The 25,837-nt window shown below is 39.4% G+C and overlaps 1 protein-coding gene across 3 annotated transcripts in view; it reads left to right on the top strand.

Annotated features, from left to right (window-relative positions):
- NCOA2 (nuclear receptor coactivator 2) overlaps nucleotides 1–25,837 on the top strand; it is a 151,791-nt gene that overhangs the window by 8,859 nt on the left and 117,095 nt on the right. For 2 of the 3 annotated variants that reach the window (XM_083359374.1, XM_083359373.1), the window contains exon 2: nucleotides 6,640–6,715. The gene's annotated coding sequence lies outside the window, so the exon portion shown is untranslated. The remainder of the gene's footprint in view (nucleotides 1–6,639; nucleotides 6,716–25,837) is intronic. The other variant, XM_083359375.1, reaches the window with a different exon arrangement.

Genomic DNA, 25,837 nt, shown 5'->3' with positions numbered 1-25,837 from the left:
AACTGTATAGCACGTGTGCCACAGGTAGCACGCAGAGCCCTCTCTGTGCGCATGCGTGCCGTCGCCCCGGTCCTAGGCCTTCAGCTGGGTTTTATAAAACCTTTTCACTTAGGCCTCTGCCGCCATGTGCAAAAAAAAGGTTCAATCAATCAATCTCAACTTCTCGCAGGAAAAAAAAAGATCTCACAAAGTTGGAATTGATTGATTGAACTTTTTAGTCCCACCCAGTCTGCCGTTACCACTGCAGTGACGCCCACCCAATGGGCCACGCCCACCCAATGGGCCATGCACACCCAATGGGCCACGCCCATCCGGCACCCGACGATACATATGTGGGTTTTGGGTTGCAGTTTGGGCACTCGGTCTCTAAAAGGTTCGCCACCACTGCACTATACTGTATGTAGATGACTCCTGATTTTCCTTCTGGGGCTGCTGGATCTTTTGGTTTGCTTGGGATGTTTTGAAGGCCTTGAGTTAGCTTTTGTGCTACACTGATTCCATGTGGAATCAACCAAGTTCAGAGAGTACCAAGGACCCCTCATATCAACCCTAAGCTATACATATTCTCCTTCATTGAAACATTAAATTGCTGGATTGAATATAAAGGGTCAGAAGGAACTTATATAAATATAAATTTATATAAATTAATATGCATAAATTGTTTTCAATATATATGTGTGTGTGTGTATGCTAAGCAGTGGTATAAATCTTTAATATTTTTAATAACATTATTTTTAATTATTTTTAATTTTTACAAAATTTGCATTCCATTGTCATAATGATTTCTTTTATATCCTAAAAAGTATCTTAAGATACTTCTATATAATATTTAATTCTCTATTCCAATTTGAGAATAATTATTGGCATATGGCAGAAATGTGCACATTTAGTACATTTCTATCACTGAAAATGAAATATCTGTGAGTTTTGGAAAAGAATAAAATCAATCAACAACAGAAATCGTGGTTGCTTCATCACTGGAGATTTTCAAGAAGAGACTAGACCTGCCTGAGATGGTATAGGTTCTCCTGCTTGACCAGGGGGCTGGACTAGAAGACCTCTAAGGTCTTCCAGCTCTATTCTATTCTGTTCTAACATAGAGTGAAAACATGAAGTGAAAACAAAATATATGTATCTGGGGAATTACTATAATTGGTTCTTTGTTATATATTTGTTTTGTTTGATTTTAATATACTGTCCATTCACAAATACAGGTTCTAGGGCAGGGGTGTCAAACTGCTGGCCCGTGGGCCGGACACGTCACGTGGAAGCCATGCCTACCCTATTGCTGGCAATGGCAAAACTGTCCCGATACGTTGCACGACGTCACGTGGCATCGCAAGTTTGACATGTCTGTTCTAGGGTGATATATAAGAGGGAGTTGGCATCTAGAAACCAGAAATCTGTGAGTTCTCATTCTACCTTAGGTATGAAAACTGGCTGGTTGACTTTGTGCCAGGCACTCACCTCTTTGATTGTTATTCTGAGGAAAATAGGAGGAGGAAAAAATACGTTTGCTACTTTGAGTTATTTATAAAATACATAAAAGTTCAATATTGGGAGGAGTAAAAACTTCTGCAGCAGTTGAACCCATTTATTTAAACTTTCATATCTAATATATTCCTTGGTCTTTCCTAGTAGTCTCCTATTAAGCAACCTATAAACATAGCACTAAAACATTTCGGAATGCTGAACAGTTAAACACTCAGGCAACTTTTTTAAAAAATCTATTGATAGTTGATACCAAATATATGGAAGTGAGCTGCAAAAATTAATGAGAGGAAAATAATGCATATATTACTCTTTTATTTTTTAAAAAAATATGCAAAATTTGATGATGGAAACAGCCAAAGATATTTTTTATCAAACAAGACAGCATGAGTGATGGTCCAGCAATGACACCGAGTGGCCGCACGCAACACAATGGACACGCCAAACAGCTGGAGGGAGGAAAGATGTCAAGATCTAAATGGAAGCTGGCTTGTATGGCTGAACTGGAACTAGTGCAGCTGAATGTGGGAGAGCGGGGGGGTGGGTGGGCCAATAACATGTTCTATAACCTGAGAGTTAAACTGTCACACAGGTATATATGTAGGTTCTTCCCAACTTTAGCCCTTACTCTGATGATGTCAACAGGAGGTTGACAAAAGCTCGGTGATTAAAAGGCTCTTTTGTATCCCGGAGTTCAGTAGCTGTATTAGTTTTCTAAATGTTTACACCTGGGATTCAAGTATTTAAAATGATCATCCATTCATCCATCCATCCATCCAATACGAATCTCAGGCATATTTATGTTTATGTTAGAAAATACAAAATCCTCGAACTCCAGGATAGGTAAACCAGGATACACAACGATCCACCAGAGCTACAAGATGAGAGGAACAACAACTTCCAACAGTCAAGTGCGAATGGAGTGAGGGGAGGGGGTGTCATGACCCGCACACACTCAAACAGGCAGAATGCAACCAGCAAAGACAAGATCAATTGGGATGAACAGCAAGGAGCAGGCAAGGGAAGGACAACATACAAGCACGACGAGTGCACCGACATGGCCTACCCGGGAGCCAGAGAGGAACGACGGATCTGCAATGAGGGGGTGATGTGCACACTGCCAGACCGGAGCCTACAACAACTCATGGGAATTACGGGAGGGGGGAATCGGAGGACGATCCAGCAACAACTCCAAACAACTGAGTGCGAGCAGGATGGGCGGAGGTGACAGGGATGAGAGGAGGGGAGGCAAGATCTGCATGTACACCAGTGGACGGGACGCAGCCAAAGAAGACAGGATTGACTAGGGCGAGCAAAATAGAACAGGCAAGGAAGGGAGCAATGGGAAGAGAAAGGACAGTAAGACTGTAATGCGGACAAGTGCAATTATGGTCAGCTAGAGTGGATAGACCTATTACGCATTCGATGAGCAGAGCGCAAAAACAGCAGACTCCAACTTCCAGCTTTCATTCTGAGGATGTTGGCAGGGGATCGACAAAAGCTGAGGCAATAGATAGTTGTTTGTATAACAAACGGTTGTTTTTAACAATAAACAGCTGTTTTTACATACCCCGAACTTTGAAGATTTTGTACTTTCTAGCATATATATGTATGTATGTATGTATGTATGTATGTATGTATGTGTATATATGTATGTGTATATGCATATATATGTATGTATATATATAATTTTTTATAGGGATGCGGTGGCTCAGTGGGTTAGGACGCTGAGCTTGTCGATCAGATGGTCGGCAGTTTGGCGGGTCAAATCCCAAGTGCTGCATAACAGAGTGAGCGCCTGTTACTCATCCCTGCTTCTTCCAACCTAGCAGTTCGAAAGCATGTAAAAATGCAAGTAGAAAAATAGGGACCACTACGGTAGGAAGGTAACAGCGTTCCGTGCGCCTTTGGTGTCTAGTCATGCTGGCCACATGACCACGGAGTCGTCCTCGGACAAATGCTGGCTCTTTGGCTTTGAAACGGAGATGAGCACCGGCCCCTAGAGTTGGAAACGACTAGCATGCATGTGCGGGGGAACCTTTAACTTTACTATATATAATTTTTATAGGGGTTGGGGTTAGGGTGAGAACTTTTTAAAATAACATTCTTAATATTTAGCAAACAGCATGTTGTCTGGGTTCATGTATTTAAAAAAATAATAAATTACCATAAACAATATGTTGATTAATCACTCAATAGTCTTCTTCTTACTAGTGTATATTCAATGTTACATACAGTCATGGCCGAAATTGTTGGCACCCCAGAAATTTTTCCAGAAAATCAAGTATTTCTCACAGAAAAGTATTGCAGGAACACATGTTTTGCTATACACAGGTTTATTCCCTTTGTGTGTATTGGAACACAACAAAAAAGGGAGGAAAAAAAGCAAATTGGACATAATGTCAAACAAAACTCCAAAAATGGGCTGGACAAAATTATTAGCACCCTTTCAAAATTATGGATAAACAAGATTCTTTCAAGCATGTGATGCTCCTTTAAACTCACGTGGGGCAAGTAACAGGTGTGGGCAATATAAAAATCACACCTGAAAGCAGATAAAAAGGAGAGAAGTGCACTTAGTCTTTGCACTGTGTGTCTGTGTGTGCCACACTAAGCATGGACAACAGAAAGAGGAGAAGAGAACCGTCTGAGGACTTGAGAACCAAAATTGTGGACAAATATCAACAATCTCAAGGTTACAAGTCCATCTCCAGAGATCTAGATTTGCCTTTGTCCACAGTGCGCAACATTATCAAGAAGTTTGCAACCCATGGCACTGTAGCTAATCTCCCTGGTCGTGGACGGAAGAGAAAATTGATGAAAGGTTGCAACGCAGGATAGTCCGGATGGTGGATAAGCAGCCCCAAACAAGTTCCAAAGGAAGGCAAGCTGTCCTGCAGGCTCAGGGAACATCAGTGTCAGCGCGAACTATCCGTCGACATTTAAATGAAATGAAACGCTATGGCAGGAGACCCAGGAGGACCCCACTGCTGACACAGAGACATAAAAAAGCAAGATTACAGTTTGCCAAAATGTACTTGAGTGAGCCAAAATCCTTCTGGAAAAACGTCTTGTGGACAGATGAGACCAAGATAGAGCTTTTTGGTAAAGCACATCATTCTACTGTTTACCGAAAACGAAATGAGGCCTACAAAGAAAAGAACACAGTACATACAGTGAAATATGGTGGAGGTTCAATAATGTTTTGGGGTTGTTTTGCTGCCTCTGGCACTGGGTGCCTTGAATTTGTGCAAGGCATCATGAAATCTGAGGATTACCAAAGGATTTTGGGTCGCACTGTAGAGCCCAGTGTCAGAAAGCTGGGTTTGCATCCGAGATCTTGGGTCTTCCAGCAGGACAATGGCCCCAAACATACGTCAAAAAGCACCCAGAAATGGATGGCAAGAAAGCGCTGGAGAGTTCTGAAGTGGCCAGCAATGAGTCCAGATCTGAATCCCATTGAACACCTGTGGATAGATCTTAAAATTGCTGTTGGGAAAAGGCGCCCTTCCAATAAGAGAGACCTGGAGCAGTTTGCAAAGGAAGAGTGGTCCAAAATTCCGGGTGAGAGCTATAAGAAGCTTATTGATGGTTATAGGAAGTGACTGATTTCAGTTATTTTTTCCAAAGGGTGTGCAACCAAATATTAAGTTAAGGGTGCCAATAATTTTGTCCAGCCCATTTTTGGAGTTTTGTTTGACATTATGTCCAATTTGCTTTTTTTCCTCCCTTTTGTGTTGTGTTCCAATACACACAAAGGGAATAAACCTGTGTAAAGCAAAACATGTGTTCCTGCAATACTTTTCTGTGAGAAATACTTGATTTTCTGGAAAAATTTCTGGGGTGCCAACAATTTCGGCCATGACTGTATCACATTCCTTTCTCTCTAACTCGTTTTTCTAGCCATTGATAAAAATTATCCCATGTTCTAAAATACATTTTTTTCTTTTATCTGTAAAGTCAGTCTATACATTTCTGCACACTCTAAAATTTTCTTAATTAGTTCTTCAGTTGATTGTACTTACTGATTCTAATGTTTTGTTAGATGTCATATTTCTGCACATGAAGGCTAGCTTCTGCACATGGAAGCTATGGGAGATTATCAATATATCCTCTCTGATATTCTGTAGAATCTCCAATTAAATATAAATTTTAGAAAGTCATATTTTTTTAAAAAAATAACTTGTATTATCTATTGAAAAATTGGAGAAGACACCAGTATTTTTTTTTAAATAGCTGATAGGAAATTACTGAAACTTCATGAATTTTTAGCTATTTTTAAAATACAGTTTTAGCTTTAGTGCCCATAAGATCACTTTTTTAAAAAAATCACAAGTCTGCTACAATTTTCTTCTGAAAAATAAAATAATCTGTAGGTATTTCATGCAGTAATGATTTGAATACTAAAAATTGTTGCTAAATGCTGTGATTACAGGAACTTACCTTTAATAGTAAGAAACTATGTTCTTTGTTTTCATCAATATTTATCATACTAAATTTTCCAGATATTCTGTACTGAAGGATATTTAACTTTTTGATGTCATAAAGTGTTTTATCTGGAGAATGATTTGATTGTCTATTTTCTGCACTTATTTTAAGCAGGTTAAATATTGATAAACAGGCTCAACTGCATCAATATCTTGCTCTTACTAGAGCAGAATGTAACTGGTTGGATGCAAGTGATGCTTGTACATCATTCTTTCAAATACTCTGTTAAGAAACTTTGTTGCTTGCAGTATGGAACCCTGCATTGGGTTGGCTTTTTAAAGCTAAAATTTCTTTACATGTAAATCTGATTTCCACACAAAAAACATTAAAAAAGAATATTGTTCTTTAGAAATGGTGACTTAAATTATCAAGAAAAGGATCATTTTAGAGTACTTTAGAGCAGGGCGCTCTAACCTCTGGGCCACCGTCCACTACCAGGCTGGGGTTTATTTGCAACTGTGCCTTGTGGAATGGCAGGCTGGCACTCGTGCATGCATGCCACCCCACTGCTCTCATGGTGCAAGTTCCCCTATCCCGCCGGGCCGCCAAGCCACAAAGATTGGGGACCGCTGCTTTAGAGTGATAAAAAATTAATGTGGCAATATAAAATAAGCAATAGAATTCAGTATTAATGTTTATTGTCTGTTTGTTTGTTTATAGCAGGCTTGAGATGTATCTGAAGATTGAAGTTTTCAAATATTCAACCAATACTGATTTAACTGCCTCATTGTGTCTGGTAAGTTATCTTTATTATCATTATCAGGAATGAAGCACAAAAATAATTCATGTTGTGTTTTCATTCTCATCTAGATTCTTTTTTCTGTTGAAAAGAGGCTTCATATGTTCACATATTAAAAAGACTTATTAGCTAAGTCCTATTGAAAAGCAGGCCTTGAAACAGATTTCCTACATGTTTGGACTCTCTCACTTAGGAAATCTTTGGGAATGGGACTGGCTACCTTTCCTCACCTTGCGGGGCCTGAGGTGAAGATATCCAGTCTTGAGACCCTAATGATGCAGCCGTTATCCTTCTCTTACCATCTCTTGCCAAAGAAAGTTCCTGTCAGTTGTTTTCTGTAATGGAAGCTCTAAGAAGGAACCCTGAAACAGAATTCAAAATATTACAATTATTTTGTTTTGGTCTTAGCAGTAAAAAAAAACCTGCTGTTGCTTTGCAAAGCAGGTGTAAGAGTTAGTTCTTACACAAGCAGTAAAAAGTAACATGGGAGCAAATTGCAAAAACAAGGGACAGATGAAAACCAACCATTTCACACCAAAGAAGGGGTGGATAGCCTATTTCATAGATATTGGTCTTCAAACATAGCAATCATTAGGTATATTTCATTATGGCTTTGAAATCTTTTTTTCAGTACAAATAACTTATCAGAAAGTCTTGTATTGTGTGAGCTTGGCTAATTGGTTCCAGTCCTGCCTGTTGGACTGGAAGTCTGACAACAGCATCAAGGTATGCTTTGTTGGCAGCTTTATTGAAGTGAGGTGCTTTTTTAAAAGCTTGCATTGGCTTCCTCAAAATTGTATTTTGAGTTTATATAATGAGGCCTCATTCTGAAAGTCTTACAATTTCAGTTTTGTTTCTGATCATTTTTTTAAATTTATAAATCTTTAAAACTCTGCAGGCAGACCATGAACTGCATGAAAAATATACCTCCCTTTTTTCAAAGATAATGCTCTTGTTATGGGGTTATATCTGATGGATTGAGAGTAAATCAGGGACAAAATATAAAAGGAACAATAGACAGTAACTCTATTTGTAACTCAGTTCATATATAGTCAGATTATTTTTGTTTGCAATCGCATAATTTCCCTTTACATAAACGTATGTGGCTTGACAGAATGACTTGGTTTAGTTAGAAATAGCTACTGCCTATCTAACTAGAGGCCAATGTCTACCACCACCATGCCTGGTATAGAATTTTCCATCACTTTTCCAAACTATAGTGAAGGGAAAAATTATTTGATCCCCTGCTGATTTTGTACATTTGCCCACTGACAAAGAAATGATTGTAATGGTAGGTTTATGTTAACAGTGAGAGACAGAATAACAACAAAAAAATCCAGAAAACGCAATTCAAAAAAATTATAAATTGATTTGCATTTTAATGAGTGCAATAAGTATTTGATCCCCTATCAATCAGCAAGCTTTCTGGCTCCCAGGTGTCTTTTATACAGGTAATGATCTCACTTGTGGAGTTTCAATGATCATGAGAACAGTGAGGAATCAGCCCAGAACTACACAGGATGATCTTGTCAATTATCTCAAGGCAGCTGGAACCATAGTCACCAAGAAAACAATTGGTAACACACTACGCCGTGAAGGACTGAAATCCTGCAGCGCTCGCAAGGTCCTCATGCTCAAGAAAGCACATGTACAGACCCGTCTGAAGTTTGCCAATGAACATCTGAATGATTCAGAGGAGAAATGGGTAAAAGTGTTGTGGTCAGATGAGACCAAAATCAAGCTCTTTGGCATCAATTCAACTCGCCGTGTTTGGAGGAGGAGGAATGCTGCCTATGACCTCAAGAACACCATCCCCACCATCAACACGAAGGTGGAAACATTATGCTTTGGGGTGTTTTTCTGCTAAGGGGTCAGGACAACTTTACCTCATCAAAGGGACAATGGACAGGGCCATGTACCATCAACTCTTGGGTGAGAACCTCCTTCCCTCAGCCAGGTCATTGAAAATGGGTCATGGATGGGTATTCCAGCATGGCAACGACCCAAAACACACAGCCAAGGGAACAAAGGAGTGGCTCAAGAAGAAGCACATTAAGGTCCTGGAGTGGCCTAGCCAGTCTCCAGACCTTAATGCCATAGAAAATCTGTGGAGGGAGTTGGAAGGTTCGAGCTGCCAAACGTCAGTCCCTAAACCTTAATGACTTAGAGAGGAACTGCAAAGAGGAGTGGGACAAAATCCCTTTTGAGATGTGTGCAAACCTGGTGACCAACTACAAGAAACATCTGACCTTTGTGATTGCCAACAAGGTTTTGCCAGCAGTACTATGTCATGTTTTGCAAAGAGGTCAAATACTGCAAATCAATTTATAACTAGTTTGAAATGCATTTTTCTGGATTTGTTGTTGTTATTCTGTCTCTTGCTGTTAAAATAAACCTACCATTACAATCATTTTTGTCAGTGGGCAAATGTACAAAATCAGCAGGGGATCAAATAATTTTTCCCCTCACTGTATTTATATTTCCAGCTGTACTTAAAAAAAACAAGGTAAGATCAGCAAAGGTAAGATTCATGCAGGCTTATGGTTGAATAAAAAGCTTCAAAGGAGTAGTAGCATACGCATACAGGAATTGTTTAGCCTTTTCACATTTACTATAACAAATTTTTAGACTGCTGTGGAAGGATTTTGTCTTAGTGATGGGATGCTCCCCTACCTTACTCTTTTTCTTATGGGTTCTGCTGCTATATTAAACTTACTCAGTCTTTAAATTTGAACCATCATTGCCTTCCCATTAAATGTAAACATGGTTAGCTATGACATATAAAGTAGGGACGCGGTGGCTCTGGGTTAGGACGCTGAGCTTGTCGATCAGAAGGTCGGCAGTTTGGCGGGTCGAATCCCGAGTGCCGCATAGCAGAGTGAGCGCCTGTTACTCGTCCCAGCTTCTGCCAACCTAGCAGTTCGAAAGCACGTAAAAAATGCAAGTAGAAAAATAGGGATCACTACGGTGGGAAGGTAACAGCGTTCCGGGCGCCTTTGGCGTCTAGTCATGCCGGCCACATGACCTTTGGCGTCTAGTCATGCCGGCCACATGACCACGGAGACGTCCTCGGACAAGCGCTGACTCTTCGGCTTTGAAACGGAGATGAGCACCGGCCCCTAGAGTCGGAAACGACTAGCACGCATGTGCGGGGGAACCTTTACCTTTACCTTTTATGACATATAAAACAGTATATAAAGCACATTGGCCTCAGTAGGCACAAGTCTATGTTTTGCCTGTTTCCCATTATTTTTGAATCTGAAAGTATTAAAAGCAGTGTGTAAAAAAAATCCCACCATGAGATTTTCTGATATATAAAGTATTCCATTAAAAAAAGATCAAACTCTTGAACCAGCCTAAAGTAGATATTTAAAGCTTACACTTTTTTTGCACATCAGTATTAGGATTTTTAGAAAATGATATTTTAATTTTATGAATAACAGTGTTTTCAAGTATGTGTTTTGATATACAGGATTCTGACTGTTATTGCTTATCTTCTGCTGTATGGTATTATAGTACCTGGAAGAATGGGTAATGTGAAAAACTGGCAACAATCTCTGCCATCTAAAAATGACTAGATGAAGGCAGATTTTTTTCCAGTAGCTGAATGAAGATAGTGAAAGAACTACCCCAGTGACTGCTTGACAGTAACTGGTGTTAATTAAATACAGAGTCAAATAATGACACTGATTCCTGGATGAAAGCCAGATTTCTTTTGGCTATCAGAAAACTTAATTTTCTAGTTCTGTTTATCTGTCAGCTTGGTGTTATATTGCAGCTGACTTGGCATTCATAGTGAAAACAATGAGTATCTTCTTTATGAAATTAGTTAATTTAATATTTATGCATTTGACGATGTATTGAGCAAAGAGTTGTTCATATTTTTTAAATAATAATCTACCATTGTGCTCCAGTCCATCCCAGTATTTCTTCTACATGGCTTGCTAATAGTTTGATTAGAAATCATCAGTTGAGATTATGCTATATTCATACACAAAAGTATTTTATATGTGCTCTGAAATACCTATCGGTTTTGTACATTGTCTAATGTTTGAGAATTGATATATTCTATTACTTCTGTGTATCTGTTGTCCCAAGATTAAGTTTCCAGGTTTCTCGTTTACACTACTGATACAGTTTACTTGTGTAAGAATTGCACAACAAATGTAACACATTTAGGTAATCATTAACTTACAGCCACAATTGAGCCCAGAATTTTGTTTATACATCATTGCAATCATAAGTCAAGTCGCCATGTGACTGGATTTGATTTTATGACCATTTTTACAATGTTATTAAGCAAGTCATTTGGTCATTAAGGGATTCACATGTTGGTAACTACAAATGTAGGTTATCCAGTGGATGGCTTTTGCTAGAAAAGAAGCAAAAGGTTGCAAAATGTGATTGTGAGATGCTGTAACCAATAGAGATGGTGAAGCAATTATAACTTCAAGGAAATGTATAAGAAACTTTCTTCAAGTACATCATAATGTCTAAGAGTTACGTGACCAGCTGTAAGTTGAGGACTACCTATATGGAACAGTTGCTATTCAGCTTTCTTTCATTTGAGGTTTGGCTGTTTCAGTAAACTCAGTATTGTATTGGTAACAATATCAGTTGCTGAAAGGGTTTTAGTTCTGTATATTTTGCTTAATATCTGCTTTTGTATGTTAAGTGAAGATATGTTGTAAGGATATGTTGTGAACTCCAGAAGAACATACATACATATAGAACATGCATATAGAAAGTCTACACACACCCATTAAAATGCCAGGTTTTTGAGATGTAAAAAATCAGATCAAGGTAAATCACTTCAGAATTCTTTCCACTTTTAATATAATGTATAAACTACAATTCAATTGAAAAACAAACTGAAATCTTTTAGGGAAAAACATAATAAAAAACAGAAAAACATAGCTGCATAAGTGTTTACACTCTCTTATAAGTAGAGATATGGCTGTGTTCAGATTTAACCAGTCATATTAAAACTGATGCTAAATAGTCAGTACACACCTGCCATCAATTAAAATGACTCTGATTAAGCCCATGTGAAGGTCAACGGTTCCAAAAGGATTTTTTTGGCATTTACTCAGTTGTCTCTTACAGCAAAATGCATGGTCTGCAAAGAGCTTACAAAGCATCAAAGGGATCTCATTCTAAGGTATCAGTCAGGAGAAGGGTACAAAAAAAATGCTTCAAGGCATTGGATATACCATGGAACATAATAATAATAATAATAATAATAATAATAATAATAATAATAATAATAATAATAATAATAATAATAATAATAATAATAATAATAATTTAATTTCTATACCGCCCTTCTCCCGAAGGACTCAGGGCGGTGTACAGGGCAATAAATACAATAGAAATACAATGTACAAAAGTTAAAAAGAATTAAACATTGTAGCCCAATTACAGTAAAAATAATAAAATTAATATTAAAACACCCCAAACCCATCAGACCAGGCCAGCTTGTTCAAATAAGTAAGTTTTTAGGTCACGGCGGAAGGAGCGAAGGTCAGGAGCCATCCGGAGCTCAACCGGTAAACGGTTCCAAAGGTCTGGTGCGCCCACAGAGAACGCCCTCCCCCTGGGGGCCGCCATTCAACACTCTCTGACCGACGGCACCCTGAGGAGGCCCTCTCTGTGGTAGCGCACTGGACGAAGGGAAGTTGATGCCGGCAGCAGATGCTCCCATAAGTAATCCGGACCCATGCCATTTAGGGCTTTATAGGCCATCACCAGCTCCTTGAATCTCACCCGGAGGGCAACCGGAAGCCAATGCAGCTCGCAGAGTAGAGGTGTTACATGGGAGTATCGGGAAACCCCCACCACCACTCACGCGGCCGCATTCTGCACCAGCTGAAGCCTCCGAGTAGTCCTCAAGGGCAGCCCCATGTAGAGAGCATTGCAGTAGTCTAAACGAGAGGCCACGAGCACATGAGTGACTACGCAAGGCATCCCGGTCCAGATAGGGCCGCAACTGGCGCACCAGGTGAACCTGGGCAAAGGCCCCCCTAGTCACAGCTCCTATATGATCTTCCAAGGAGAGTTGCGAATCTAGGAGGACACTCAAGTTGCGAGCCCTATCTACGGGGGGTAATAACTCACCCCCCATAATTAGAGATGGAGTAATCTGAATTTCCCGAGATGCCGGCACGTACAACCACTCAGTCTTGTCAGGGTTGAGCCGAAGCCTGTTCCTCCCCATCCAGACCCGAACCGCCTCCAGGCAACAGGACATCACATCGAGGGCATAACTGGGGTGGTTTGGGGTCGAAATAAAAAGCTGGGTATCATCTGAGTGAGTCGGGCCCTGAATTACTTGCATCAGGTCCATGGCCGTCATGGAAGCCATGAACTCCCAAGCTAACTCAGATAATCCCTCCAGGGATGGTAGATTGAAGTCACCCAAAATCATAAATTTGGGGAACTCAATCACCAACCCCGAGAGGATGTTGAGAAGCTCAGGCAGGGCTGCTGCTACGCGACTAGGCGAAAGGTACACCAGCAGCAAGCCCAACTGAGCCCTAGGGCCACATCTCAGGAGGAGAGACTCACACCCAGCTATTTGGACAATGGTGGCCTCCCGCGGACATAAGGTCTCCCTCACAACTACCGCCACACCCCCGCCCCTACCCTGAGCCCGAGGCTGGTAAAGCACCCAGAAACCTGGTGGGCAAATATCAACCAGAGGGAAACCTCCCTCTGGGCCCAACCAGGTCTCTGTAATGCAAGCCAGGTCCGCACGCTCCTCCTCAACCAAATCACGGATGAGGGGGGCCTTATTGAGTACGGACCTGGCATTAAAATACACAAGCCTGAGCTCAGGTGTCTGCTCATCCTCGTTCCTGGAACCACGGGACGAAACCAGAGGGTCGGAGCACATCACCGCTTGAAGACAGCGGGAACGCACTCCTGGATGTTGATACGGCCCTCTGTTCGAACGCCTGCTGCCATTCCCTAACGTCGTGGGAATAGATAATCCCACACCCCACTCCGGGGCCCTGGAGGCAACCAGCCCAAGCCCCGTCCCGCTGTGATCTATCCCAAGCCTGGCCTGAACAGCGGTTGGTGGACACCCCCAAAATCCGACCAAAACCGCAAACCCTCCCCCCCTTCCTAACCCTATAAAATATTTCGACAAAAAACAAACCAGGAGCCTCTTCTTAGATTTATATCGGAGGCTCCTATCCCTGCCCAACCATCTCTCAGGGTCCCAACAGTTGGGCCCTTCATCAAGAGGAGAAGTAAAGAAGCAGGCGGGTCGCACCCAGGAAGGGGGGGCACCCCTGAGAGCAAATAAGTTCGTGCTAGTGTAGTATAGGCGAGCCATAATTGTCCATGCAGGTCCAGCAAAGGCAACCCCATGATTGATAAGGAGGATCTAAAGTCAGAAGGTAGGTAGTTATCCAGTCCGCCAAACCAGCTTCACTGCCACTCGAGCCAGGCAACCTCCGAACAGGTCGGCCACCATCCTCTCACGACAGTCACAGGCCTGATCCAGGAGGCGGCATGGAATACACATCCAGGATAAGGCATACCCCCTCTAAGGGGGGTAGCAGGTGGTACATCTGAGCCACTCTCACAGTGACTCAACACCTGGGTCCTTCTGAGTCTTTGGGGGCATGGAAGACAGGAGGAATTAGCAGCTACTGGCCAAAGGCATAAAAGCCTGCTAAATGATAAAGTAAAAAGATGACCCAGCTGCAAAAGTTCTTTTCCGTGTCAGTAACGGGTCAGGCGACAAGCGAGTCCAGCACCGGCCGACGGAGTACCAAAGGAGCCATGGAGCCCTCCCCCGCCAGCTGCTCCAGACGTCGCTGCCGTTCCTCCGCCGTTCCGCCACTCAAGCCCCATTCCAAACGCTCTTCCACGCGCCGCTCTAAGCCGCGGCTCCAACGGCCCCGAAAATCAGCTGACCGGCTCCAACGGCCCCAAAAATCAGCTGACCGGAGCCGCCACAAGCCGCGGCTCCTCCAGGGCCTTCCGGGCCCAACCAGGCCCCTCCGAAGATCGCCGGAACTCACGGAGCCAATATCAGGTACGGAGGGCAATGCCGCTATAAAAAGCAGCAGCAACAGCCATCTGCTTATCCATTCCGCTCCGGCCCCAACACAGAGGGCGAAAGCACTTCTGTAGACTCCAGGGTCGCCAAAATCGCCGGAGCTCCTTGCGGGGCTCAGCCGAGCACATCCACCATCTTGGGCATGCGCAATACGGATCAAGGTTTGATTACAAACCCTCCACATAGTGAAGACATCAACAAGTGGATGCCCAAACAGTGATACTACCAAAAACTGGATATGCCTCCAAAATTGTTTAAAAAAACAAAGAAGAAAATTAGTCCAAGAGGTCTACAACAAGGAGTACTGGTTGTATTACATGTGACAACACTCTCCCATATGTCTAGACTGTGGGGTAGGGTGTCAATGCAAAAGCCTTTTCTAACGAAGAAAACATCCAAGCCCAGTTACATTTTGCAAATACTTACATCACATATGATAAAAGCATGTGGGAAAATATGTTACGGTCTTATGAGATCAAAATATAACTTTTTTGCCATAATTCCCAAAAGTATGTTTGGCGCATAAACAGCATTGTGCATCACCAAAACTACACTATACCCACAGTGAAGCATGGTGGTGGCAGCATTATGCTTTGGGGCTGCTTTTCTTCAGTAGAACAAGCTTTAGCTTTTAGTCAAGGTGGAGAGAATTATGACAGTCCAAATATCAGTTAATTTTGGCACAAAACTTGCTAAAATGCTGAAAATGAGGAGGAATTTTACCTTTCAACATGACAACAGCTCAAAGCATACCTCCATAAAAACAAATGGCCTCCCCAGAAGATGATCAAAGTTTTGGAATGGTCTAGCCCAGGGGTCAGCAACCTGAAACAGTGAAAGAGCCACTTGGAACCGGTTCCCCCACAAAAGGAAAAACTGGGAGCCGCAAAAAATGTGTGCGCATGCGCGTATATGAGCGCATGCGCAGAACAGGGTTTGGCTGAACAGTGGAGCCAAGGCGAGATATGCACCTACCCTGCATATTTGAATTGATTGGTTGAACTTTTTTAGTCCCACTTTTTTCTTTTCTTTTTTTTTTTGGACTGCACATGGCAGAGGACTGGGAGCCGCAGGAGACGGCTGAAAGAGCCGCATGCGGCTCCGGAGCCGCGGTTTGCAGACCTGTGGTCTAGCCAGAGCCCAGTCTTCAATCCAACTGAGAATCTGTGGGGTGAGCTGAAGAGGACTGTGCACAAGAGATGCCCTTGCAATTCTGACAGTTTGGAAGTACTTTTGCAAGGAACAATAACAAAGATTCCAAAGGCAAAACGTGCCATGCTGATAGTCTCCTACCCCAAAAGACTGAATGCTGTCATAAAATCAAAACATGCTTCAAGAAAGTATTAGTTTAAAGATGTGCACACTTATGCAACCATGTTAAATTTTTAATTATTTTTCCCCTCTAAAAGATTTCAGTTTGTTTTGCAATTGAATTCTACAGCTTATGTGTTATGTTATAGACAGAAAAAATCTGAAGCGATTTATTATCTTGGTCTGATATTTTTACATTTTTTACTCAGCATTTCAACAAGGGTTTATAGACTTTCTATATCCACCATACAAGAATATCCTGATAACATTCAGCCTTACCTTGCCACCCTAGCAATACTGTTGAAACCCTGGATCAGTGCTTGGAGCTGTGAGGATCTAAATAATGTAAAATAAGCTTATTTAAATCCATTCAAGATGGAATTGTTATTCAGATGGCATTATTCAGATGGCACCCTAACAATAGTGATCCCAGTAATTATTTTGGGTTGGGTTATTCTCTTCCTGGACAGTTTTGAACAGCACATGGAAGGTTTGGCTGGTTCACCAACTATGGTCCTACCTTACATGGGGTTGCCTCTAGAGATGGAAGGTAACAGCTGGTAGGGATCAGCTAGAGTGCTGGTGAATCAATCCAACAAATGAAGGATAACACATATTTATAAGTTGCTGAATTGTTGTTTTTAAAGCACTACATAATATAATACTAGTAGTTTATATCAAGCAATGCCTTGTCAGAATAGAATTTGCCTTCTCAATTTGGTCATTGTAAGCCACTTCAGTCTCTCTCTTTCTTCACCTCTCTCCCTCCCTCCCTCCCTTAGAAGTCCACGAAGTACATTCATGTCATTAGTAGCCCCTTTTTCTGGAACTCTCCCTGGAGGTATTCGCAATTCCTACCCTCCAGCTTTTGAGGGGGGGGGGGTAAGTTCAAAGTTTGGATCAACCTAATAGGATTTCTTGTAGCAATTACAGTCAGCATATTGGTCCCAACAGTCTGGGTTCCCAGTTTATTGATCTCAGAAGGCTGAGTCAACCTTGAGCTGCTCAGAATTGAACTTGGAGTGAGCAATGAGTTAGCCTGCAGTACTGCATTCTAACCATGGTATTGAGCATAGGTAAATATTTTGCAGTTTCACAGTTTGATAGGGAATCATAGACATCTGATGAAAGTAAACAAAAACTCAGTTGTCTACAAAAAAAGAACACTAAATTCAAAATGGATTTTTAAGAAATATTTTGGATAGAGCCAGTTTATCAAATCTATTTGCTCAAAAACAGTGAAATAAATTTCACAAACTTGCCAACAAACAAGCTAGTGCATCTTTAAAAGGCAAAGTCTTGCAGCAAAGAACCTATCAAAATGTTTGTTTGTTTCTAATTTGTTTCAGATTGCTAATTCATAGTTTTGCACTCAGTAATAATGGAACAATCTTCATGTGCCTAAAATTCTAAATGTACCAATTGGCTCAGGAAGACAGGGATCCTCTGAATTAGGAAACAGCTGTTACATCTACCTACCTATCAATTTATTGTATTTCTTGCAAGTAGAGTGATTTAAATTTGAAGAAAAGTTTTTTTTAAAAAAAACCTTCCTATAGGCTCCCTTTTTCTGCGTAAAGTACTTGGATTGTAACTCTTAAATTGGGTTGTTTCAGCACAAACAGCATGCCTAACAAAACAGATGAGTTTTGTGGTATGGTAAAGTCTAGCAAATTCATAATATAAGGTTTCGTAGCTCAGTTTTTCTTTAATCATAAACATGTATCTTAGCCTGAATTATACATAAGTATACATGATTAAAGGAAATAAGAAATAGGGAGTTCAGAGGGTAAGTGAAATAAGATTGCATAAATTATTGTAAGTAATGTATTGCCAATCACACGAACATATCATGAATATTTTCTAATCTTCTGAAGTAGATTACAGTCTACTAAAATATATAACAAACTGTAATAGTAACACGCATATTTTTGCAACAGAGTAATATAAATGCCCTGCTTGAATTGGCATATTCTATCCTAGGTGAATGAATTTCTGATAGTCTGGGCTACATCTAGATATTTGCTACTATGGTACATAAATATAAAAAATAGTAATGACAAATGTGCATGAATTGAAGTGCTTCTTGACTTATGCCCATAATTGGGACCAGAATTGAAGTCATAAGTTGTGGTCATAAATTGGGTCAGGTCTGATTTTTACAACAATTTTTACAGTGATCATTTTTGCCCAAAAATTATCAAAAGTTACAAATTCATCTAATTACAGGATATACAACTGGTTGTAAATATGAACCAGTTGCCATGTACCCTATTATGATCCTATGGCCATGGGGGTGGTGGGATGGTCATAGGTGTGAGTACATAGTTGTAAGATACTTTTTCCTAGGCAATTGTAACTTTGACTGGTTGTTAAACTAATGGGTCATAGGTTGAAAACTTCCCATACGGTAATGATAATAAACCTATTTTGCTTTAATTATTTTAATGTTTTTCAGTTATATATATATGTGGCGCCTAGAACATTACTGGAAATATATATGCTGCTACATAATGATTTACAGTTTTTTAACTACACTTTTCAAAAATGAAACCATTTTTAAAAATTACATTGTTGCTCATTTTTATTTTAATTTTATTTGCTTTAGTCAAAAATATATTGATAATTTATAAAAGACATATTCAAAATACATTTCTAGAATGGTGGCATGTTTATATCAGCCTTTTGGAGCATTTTGTTCACATTTCAGATAAGAAATTTTTAACATATTTTATTTTTTGCCAACCAGGACTTTTTAAATAGTTTACATCAGTAAACATTTGGTAATAAATCATGGTTGGTGTAATGTATTGGGCCTAGTTTTGCTTAAACTGTACCACGTGGATTTTGAATGCTGTGAGATTGCTTAAGCAATGAGTTGGGTAACGGTCGCTGGCTTCTCAGACAGACCATCTCCAGGACCACCATTGGTTGGCTCTAGGGCGGCAATAGGTTTCTTTAAACCTATTGGCTGCTGCCTAGTGGCCAGAGTATAAATAGCTGTGTAGCAGCCTTGGTTCCCAGTTCAGTTCCTGCATTCAATAAAGCATGTTTCTGCCTGAACTCTCTCACCTCGTCTCCTGCTTTCCAGCAAGAACCCAGTACACAACAGTCAGGTTATTGGAACAAAAAATAAAGTGACTCGTATTTCAGTCATTATTTACCTTAATCCCTATGATGTTTTTGTGCTTTTTGACGGCTAATTCCTACTAAACATATTTCTATAACATTTTAATGTCTGGATTTATATTATGCAAATCATCATAGTTTGTTGAATATAACTAAACTAAAATCAAGCATGTCATACTATTTCAGCAAGATGCATGGATGCTCTAATATCTTAATTTTGTAAATTTTTCCATAGCTTTGCTGGAAAAGCTTTGGTCATTTGTTTTAAAACACAGTAAAGTTTTGTATTGGAACTTAGATAATGATGCTGATTTGGACTTTGATGGAATTTATCACTAGAACGTCTGATGTGGGAATATTGAACTTTGAAAACATGTAGGATTTATGCTACAAGATTTTAAAAGAAAGCATATAGTAAACTTCAACAGATAAATGAAAATGGGCCTTTTTCATGCATAAATATACATTAAATTTAGGCTAAATCGGAGTTCTTCAAGATTTTACTGTTTAGACTGGTCAAACTACAAATGTAATTAATAACCATCCCGATTCTTTTACTAAAGAAAATCCAAATCTGTGTCTATCCTGAAAGGTGTTAAATCAGACATAAATAAGAATTTATATAGCTTGTAAGCCCACTATCTTTTTGAAAAAATAGTGGAAAGTTTAAGAATATGGTAACCTACAACAATGGGTGGTTTAATAATATATTCAAAAACTACCTCTAGAAATTACATTGTTCAAATACATTTCAAATATTGGCATCACTGTATTTATAGGTTATAGTACATTTGTCTGTAGTAAAAGAAAATATACTTATATATAAGAACTTTTTATAAGAATATAAAAAGTATGTTCAGGAGTGAAATTAGACCACTTCTGAAAGCTGGGCAGCAGTTATTTTGTCTTACTATTATTTTAGTTATGTAACAAGTCAAATGGGATGAAAATGGAAGCACGAAACATTTAGTGTGTCCTTGGTTCAGATCATTATCTGAAATAATACCTGTCCTCTGAGCAACTCAGAAATGAAAAGATATTTGTGTATCTGCTGAAGTATTGGTGTATTGTTCTCAAATATTCAATAATATAAATTCAATATAATTTATATTTAAATACATATTCATTCTTTTAAGCTTACTAAGATACAAAGAACAATATGATTTCAAAAAAATGTTAAAATGTTAACTTTCTCAGCACATAAGATATTTTACATTGAGCTATCTTGCATCAGTTCTTCTAGTTATGTCTCTGATACTTGTGGCTGCATCAGCAAAAGCTGTTGTTTGAAACTCTCCTTCTCATCTTGTTCACTGCATTAGAGATGTCGGGTTGATTGTAGACCTGTCAGGACTGTCAGATGTAGTAATTTAATTACTAACTGTAACAATAGTGGCAAGTCTGATTGCTGAGAACTAATTTCTGTAAGTCATAGCATCTTTCCTTCAAAAAGAGCTGGCTGGATAAGTAATGTGTGAAGGTTATCAGTCCAAGATTTGCAAAATATTTTTTCTCTTAAATAGTAGAAAATCAGTTTGAACTAGTTTTCAGAGGGAACTAATTTGCTGTACAGTACTGGTTAAAAGCATCAGGCTAGAAGACCATGAGTTCTAGTCCAGCCTTAATTTGAAATAAGCTGAGTGTCTTTGAGCTAATCACTCTTAGACCTAGCAAACTACTACTGAAAATAATGCTAAGAAAATTCCACAAACTTGTCCAATTTTGAGTATTGTAGTTAAAAAATTAATATTAGTACTGATAAATATTTTAGTATCAAAATTACTTTAAAATTATGTTCTGTGATACTTCTTTATTGGAGTGGGTTTTGAGAACATAGGATTGTTTGTTGGCTTCCAGTGTCCTAAATTAATCTAAGTCCCAGCCAAATGTCAGTGAAGGAAGTTGTAGTTTCAAATGTCTAGAAGGTTAATTTATATCTAGCGGATGATCAAAATGAAGCTGAAACCTGTTGTTTTAAATATTTATTTTAAAGTATTTTTTTTTTGCTTTTCAAAACTTTTGGGTTATACTGCTTTAAACTTGTTTCAATATGTGTTGCAGATTTTCTTATAATGATAAAACAGTTTACTAAGATAAATGATAATTTCATCAGTGACAAAATGTAATAGTTAAAAAACTTAATTTTAAACTGTTAAATATTTTAGTTTCAAAGTATATTTTTGTAAAGTATTCTTTAAAAAATTATAGGATTAAGTAAAAGCCATCTAGAAATATGTTTAAAATTGCCAATAAAAAGAATAATAAAGAATAGTTACCTAGTTGCATAATTATCTAGTGAATTCATTAAAATACATTTCTGAGAAATATTATTCAGGGAGAATGGATAAAATACTGGGATGTTGTCAAGTTTCCTAAGAATGATAATTTAAATACTTAAATACATTCTCATTCCAATCTACCAATACAATAAACAATTCCTGTTTATGACACATCTGTATAAAATTCTTTACAAACAGATTCAGTTGGTTTCTGTAATTGTAACTCTTATAAAATAACACAATATACTTTCATAGAATTTCACTGAAGGGTTTAAGAATAATATTCAGTATAACTTTCAGCTGTAAAACAGACTTGGCTATGTTTGACAGTTCTGCTGTTGTCTTGAAAATATTTAAACTAATTGTAAACTTGAAGCGATGTATATCTTCACTGTATGCCAAATGGATATGTGAAGTTCCAGTCTGTTAAATTAGGCATTCTGGTGCACTCCAGATGTTTTGGATTTCAGATATCATATCCAGATAGTATCAGTAATAACAAGTGACAGTAGAAATTACAGCCCAATATATCTGAAGACACTAGGTTAATATTTTTTTAATCTAAAAATATTCAGTATTTGCATTTTTTGTATGTTTTAATAAGTGTTGAGTCAGTGATTAATCAGTCCTGGTTTCCAGATCAATTAAATTGGCGGCTTCCAACCTTTTCTATACCCCGCACCCTTAGAATGCTTCTGATATATTCTCACACTCCTTACAAAAGTTCAAAATAACGAATTATGCAAATACACTATAATTTTGAAACTTCTAAACCCAAGTTTTCACACCCCCTGGAATATTGTCTTGTACCCACAGGGGGTGCGAGCACCCCTGGTTGGAAACCCCTGAGTTAAATGTATTTATTCAGTAAAATGTTTTAGTCTTATTTTCACTATACCTATTCAAACACAAATTGTAATCTGTTTATTTTCCAAAAGAGAGTAAACACTATCCCCATTAAACAAAAACAAAAATGTATCACAGCACATTTTTGAATTTCATGTAGCCTGTAATTCCTGTGGGGATATATTGAGGGACTAGTTTAAATATACAGTAATAATTGTTTAATAAAGTTTACCAATTCCCTTAACATAGGTTAAAGGAATAACCTTTGAATTATATTGCTTCTAGCTTTCAAAACTGGAATTATTTCATTTGTTTATATTAATCTTTAATCAAATTTTGCAGCCTTAAGCATTTACATTAGATTAACAGCAAAAGCTGCTCTCGCCAATTAATTCTTAAGCCAATTAGGAGATTCATTTTGCACTCTAAGCAGTTTTATAGTTTCTTTAACTTCAGTATCTAATGCTTCAAGTTACAGTCAAACCTATCAAAAACCAGTACCGTAAAAAACAGATTAGAAACACAAGATAGGCAAGAAAATGGTAAATGAGCACCTGTCCACCCTTCTTGTTGTTGTTAGCTGCGAAGTCGTGTCCGACCCATCGCGACCCCATGGACAATATTCCTCCAGGCCTTTCTGTCCTCTACCATCTTCTGGAGTCCATTTAAGCTCAGGCCTACTGCTTCAGTGACTCCATCCAGCCACCTCATTCTCTGTTGTCCCCTTCTTCTCTTGCCCTCAATCTTTCCCAGCATTAGGCTCTTCTCCAGTGAGTCCTTCCTTCTCATTAGGTGGCCAAAGTATTTGAGTTTCAACTTCAGGATCTGGCCTTCTAAAGAGCAGTCAGGGTTGATCTCCTCTAGGACTGACCGGTTTGATCGCCTTGCAGTCCAAGGGACTCGCAGGAGTCTTCTCCAGCACCATAGTTCAAAGGCCTCAATTCTTTGGCACTCAGCCTTTCTTATGGTCCAACTTTCACTGCCATACATTGCAACTGGGAAGATCATAGCCTTGACAATACGCACTTTTGTTGACAGGGTGATGTCTCTGCTTTTAGTGTGCTGTCTAGATTTGCCATTGCTTTCCTCCCCAGGAGCAAGCGTCTTTTAATTTCTTGGCAACAGTCCCCGTCTGCAGTGATCTTGGAGCCCAGGAAAATAAAATCTGTCACTACCTCCATTTCTTCCCCATTTATTTGCCAGGAATTGAGAGGGCTGGATGCCATGATCATGGTGTTCTTAATGTTAAGTTTCAACCCAACTTTTGCACTTTCCTTCTTCACCCACAACAAGAGGCTCTTTAGTTCTTTTTCACTTTCTGCCATTAGAGTGGTATCATCTGCATATCTTATGTTGTTTATATTTCTCCCGGCAATCTTAATTCCAACTTTCGATTCATCTAGCCCTGCCTTTCTCATGATGTGCTCTGCATATAAGTTAAATAGGCAGGGTGACAGTATACAGCCTTGCCGGACTCCTTTCCCAATTTTTTTTAAAATTTTATTTATATACCGCCCTTCTCCCGAAGGACTCAGGGCGGTGAACAGGGCAAATTTTGAACCAATCAGTGGTTCTGTGTCCAGTTCTCACTGTTGCTTCTTGACCCGCATATAGGTTTCTCAAGAGATAGATGGTCTGGTATTCCCATCTCTTTAAGAATTTGCCACACTTTGTTATGATCCACACAATCAAAGGCTTTAGTCAATGAAGCAGAAGTAGATGTTTTTCTGGAACTCCCTAGCTTTCTCCATGATCCAGCATATGTTGACAATTTGATCTTTAGTTCCTCTGCCTCTTTGAAATCCTGCCTGTACTTCTGGTAGTTCTCAATCCACATACTGCTGGAGTCTAGCTTGTAGGATTTTAAGCATAACTTTACTAGCATGTGAAATGAGTGCAATGGTGCGATAGTTTGAACATTCTTTGGCACTGCCTTTCTTTCGAATTGGAATGTAAACTGATCTTTTCCAATCCTGTGGCCACTGTTGAGTTTTCCAAATTTGCTGGCAAATTGAGTGTAGCACTTTTACTGCATCGACCTTTAAGGTTTTGATTAGCTCAGCTGGAATACTGTTACCTCCACTAGCTTTGTTGTTGCTCAGCTTTTCTAAGGCCCACTTCACTTCACATTCTAGGATGTCTGGCTCGAGGTCAGTGACCACCTCATTGTGATTATCAGGGACGTTAAGCTCATTCTTGTATAGTTCTTCTGTGTAATTTTGCCACCTCTTCTTAATCTCTTCTGCCTCTGTTAGGTCCCTGCCATTTTGGTCCTTTATCATGCCTATTTTTGCACAAAACGTTCCCTTCATCTCTCCAATTTTCTTGAAGAGACCTCTGGTCCTCCCTATTCTATTGTTTTCTTCTATTTGTTTGCACTGTTCATTTAAGAAGGCATTCTTATCTCTTCTAGCTATTCTCTGGATTTCTGCATTCAATTGGGCGTATCTTTCTTTTTCTCCCTTGCCTTTTGCTTCCCTCCTTTCCTCAGCTATTTCCAAAGCTTCCTCAGACAGTCATTTTGCTTTCTTGCATTTCTTTTTCTTTGGGATGGTTTTAGTTGCTACCTGTTCTACAATGTTGCAAACCTCTGTCCATAGTTCTTCAGGCACTCTGTCTATCAGATCTAATTCCTTAAATCTATTTGTCACCTCTACTGTATATTCAACAGGGATATGATTTAATTGATACCTGAGTGGCCTAGTGCTTTTCCCTACTTTCTTCAGTTTAAGCCTAAACTTTGCAACGGGAAGCTCATGGTCTGAGCCACAGTGAGCTCCTGGTCTTGTTTTTACTGACTGTATAGAGCACATAGTCAATCTGATTTCTGTGTTGACCGTCTGGTGATGTCCACATGTAGAGCTGTTTCTTGGGTTGTTGGAAAAGAGTGTTTGCTATGACCATCATATTCTCTTGACAAAATTCTATCAGCCTGTGCCCTGCTTCATTTTGTACTCCAAGGCCAAACATGCCTGTTATTCCGGTTATCTTTTGGCTTCCTGCTTTAGGATTCCAATCCCCCATGATGATAAGGACATCATTTTTTGGTGTTAGTTCTATAAGGAGCTGTAGGGCTTCATAGAATTGGTCAATTTCATCCTCTTCAGCACCGGTGGTTTGGGCATAGGCCTGGACTACTGTGATATTGAATGGTTTGCCTTGGATTCAAACTCAGATCATTCTATCATTTTGGGGATGGTATCCCAGTATTGCTTTTCCTACTCTTTTATTGACTATGAAGGCTACTCCATTTCTTCTGAGGGATTCTTGCTTGCAGTAGTATACCTGATGGTCATCTAAATTAAATTCACCCATTCCTGTCTATTTTAGTTTTCTGATTCCTAAGATGTCGATGTTCAGACTTGTCATCTCTTGTTTGACCACGTCCAACTTTCCTTGATTCATGGATCTTACATTCCAGGTTCCTATGGATAAAAAATCTTTACAGCATCGGACTTTCCTTTCACCACCAGATACATC

Source organism: Vipera ursinii (genome assembly GCF_947247035.1).
Source record: "Vipera ursinii genome assembly, chromosome: 3".
Taxonomy (NCBI): Eukaryota; Metazoa; Chordata; class Lepidosauria; order Squamata; family Viperidae; genus Vipera; species Vipera ursinii.
The sequence above is the reverse complement of the archived record's forward strand: the minus strand, read 5'-3'. Positions and strand labels throughout refer to the sequence as shown.